The 3372-nt window shown below is 36.5% G+C and overlaps 1 pseudogene; it reads right to left on the reverse strand.

Moving 5' to 3' along the window:
- Positions 1-245: 245 nt before the first annotated feature.
- On the reverse strand, positions 246-401 carry LOC115305396 (annotated as a pseudogene).
- Positions 402-3372: the final 2971 nt, after the last annotated feature.

Raw genomic sequence — 3372 nt, forward strand, 5'->3', positions numbered from 1 at the left:
GGGATTATGAAAACTAATGGAGGATAATTGAGAGTTTGTATGTTTGCAATGTTGAAGGAGGAGTATTATTTTTAAAGGTCTCACATATTTATTACTGAACCAACCTGTGGTACCGAAGCATAGGACAGAGAACAAACATTTCCCTGATAAAACATGTCTATTGTTCACTAGTAGTGATGCTCACAGAGTGATAGGACACATGTGGCCTTCGTGCAGCATATGTGTGCCACCTCATGAGCCATCTCTTAAAGACACATCCTGGTTCTTCTCCAATGTCTCCTCTTGGAGTTGAACCTGATTTTATTACCAGTTTTCATCTGAATCCACTGGGGAGTGGAATGATTCTGCCTTTGCTCATTGGCCAGGAATCACTTGATCCTGAAAGTCTTATGAGAAGACATGGAGAGGAATATTCAACCGCACACACCATGATGGTGGGGCAAAGGAGGTATTAAGAGTATTTTTTAACCAATAAAAGGAGAGAAAAGGCAAGGACAAGTATGATTATGAACAAATAAGTAAGCTTGAAGAGTTGTATAAGATTATGGGTTTCAGTACATACCTTTATTAATTAACTTACAATCAAACCTCCAGAGAAAAACATTTTTTCTCTTGTATGAACATTCAGTGACACTGGACATGCATTAACTATATTGCCATGTGATTTATAAATCAAGATGATAAAATTATAGTACTTCCATATTAGAGATGAAAAAAGAAGTTATAAGGAAATGAAAATTAGTAAGACTTCTAAAAACTTGAGAAACATAATTACATGTCAATGTGAATAAAATTAACCTTTATATTTAGGGCATGGATGCAAATTCTAGGAAACATTTTTGTGCCTTTTACTTGCTAAAGAAACATACTCTAATTTTAATGCTGAACATAATATCCAGGTTTATCTTTGAAAATATAACTACCCAAAACTAATTTAAAAATAAACTCTAAGATCAAGTATTAAAATTATATAAGTTATAGGCCGGTGCACACTCACCGTACTTCAACTGCAGCATTTAATTTTCAGATATTTGTTGGTTTTTTTTCTCCATAATATTTTATTGTCAAATTGGTTTCCATACAACACCCAGTGCTCTTCCCCACAAGTGCCCTCCACCATCACCACCACCTCTTCTCCCCCCTCCCCCTTCCCCCTCAACCCTCAGTTCATTCTCAGCATTCAATAGTCTCTCAAGTTTTGCATCCCTCTCTCTCCCCAACTCTCTGTTTAAAGTCACAAAATTTCTATGGGTTGCTTAGGCATATTTATTAATTACTCAAGATTTTTAGAAATGGAGACTTAATTTCATACTGTAAATGAGAAAGTATTCTCTCTTAGTTACAAAAGTCTTTCATTTATTGCCAAAACCCACATAATTGTTTATGACATCCAATTTGCTCTTTACAGTTTTTGATGATTATTTGTTGAGATCACCCTGCTCTCTTCAAATATAATCCAACTTATTTTTTAATCCCATTTGAAAATTATTCCTTAGGCCAACAGAAACATTTTGAAATCAAGTTGGAGATACATAGAAAAGGAAGTGTGTATTTTTTCTGCCAAATCATTTATTGCAGAGTTTCTGAGTTACAACCAGTACCTAAGCAAATGAGGCTAGCGTGCAGGAATGTGGTTTCTGAAGATGGAAAAGACCCCGGAAAATTACTTGTATTTCTTATTTAATTCAACTGACTGAGATTCAGTTTGATGAAAGCTAGCCACTCTAAAAGTTGGATATCCCACTTTTCCAAAAATCAATGGCCTAAGACTAACAGCACTTATTTAGGTCACACATCTTTAGGTTAGCTGGGAGGATTTTCGGGTCTTGACTAGTGCCTAGGCTCTCCTACATGTTTGGGGTAGACCGGATTTGGGGTGATCTTAAATGGCCTTGACTGGGATACCTCATCTCTTTTACATGTACCTTATCTTCCAGCAAATTAGTCTTAGCATGTCCTTCCCATGGACGGCAGAGAGCAACAGAGCAAGCCCAACTGGGCAACTGATTTTCTAGCCTGTTTGTCTGAGCAAGTCTCTTGTCTGACCCCAGAGAGTGGAAGGACCCTACAAGGCTATTTGGCAAAGAGCTCGGACACAGACACAGGAAGGGGTAAAGAATTAGAGCCATTTTGCAACTTACAACTATGGTTGTTTGGGGATCATATTCACTATAGCAGAATATGTGTATACGTTTGCTCCGCTGCTTCTGGAAAGCAGAACTACTTTAAAGCTGGTGAACCCTCACAGGGGAGTACACAGGTAAAGCTGTATTACCATGACACCACGTCCCATAAACATTGCACTCAAATACTCAAATCTCATATTGTTGACTAATCATAGGAAAGATGCCATTTGGGAACATTATTCTGATACTAAGGTCTGCTGAAACTTCAACAACAATGCAGTTCATATTTTCCTGGACTTATCTCTTAGGAGAAATAAAGAAAACACAATTAGATGTTGAATTATTGTTCTCAAGCAGCCCATTTGTAAAAGATAATGATCTCACCTAGAAGATAAAAGTTTTCATGTGATTAGGTTCCTCAGGCTAGAAAGCATTATCAAGCACCTGAGAGCAATATGTAAAAGACCTTCCTTCACTTCCCTGGGCTAATTAAGAGGAATGGCGTCTCTCAGGAGTCTTCGTGTACAGATCTCCCACAAGTGCCTCAACTCTGGTGTTTTCAGTTACAAGTTGTGACTCACAGCTGCTGGGTTTTGTTCCAAATCATGCAGTTTAGTTTCAAGATGTAGTATGATTTTTTTTTTTTTTTTGGTTAAGCTCCATTTGCAAGTAAACATCCTCATTATTCAGCTTATAAATTGTGCAACACAATTGCAAACATTTTTTAATATTTCCATTTTCTTCCATCCCATGAAAAGTCTAATTGTTAAAATTTCCATTTATGATTTGGTCTTATGTGGATTTTGAAAAGCTTCTCCCAGTTTTATAGTCTTATGATAAGTACTCTGTGTTTCATGAAATTCTAAATTTTCTTCAGTTCAATCTGGTAACCTCATTATAAATACAAATACTGTGAGATATCTAGATAGTAGTAATAGTAGTTAAGATTTAATGGGCACTTATCAGGACTTGGAAGTATATCAATATACATCTGTCTAATACATTGTAATTTTTGCAACAATTCTAAACAAGGATATTATATTTGTCAGGAAATTGAAGCGCAGAGGAACCAGATTTCTTTGTGAACACTTCTTGTAGCTGAAGGAAAAGATTGTGCTTACTTTGTGATTGTACTTATTTAGGGAACCCCTTTCTGCACTATAGTTTGGAAGTTGCCTCCAGATGGAAAACCAGGAGGATTGTAGGATTCACTTCCTTTGTTACCTTTTTCTTGGGTATCACTGTC

This window comes from Suricata suricatta, chromosome 2 (assembly GCF_006229205.1).
Source record: "Suricata suricatta isolate VVHF042 chromosome 2, meerkat_22Aug2017_6uvM2_HiC, whole genome shotgun sequence".
Lineage (NCBI taxonomy): Eukaryota > Metazoa > Chordata > Mammalia > Carnivora > Herpestidae > Suricata > Suricata suricatta.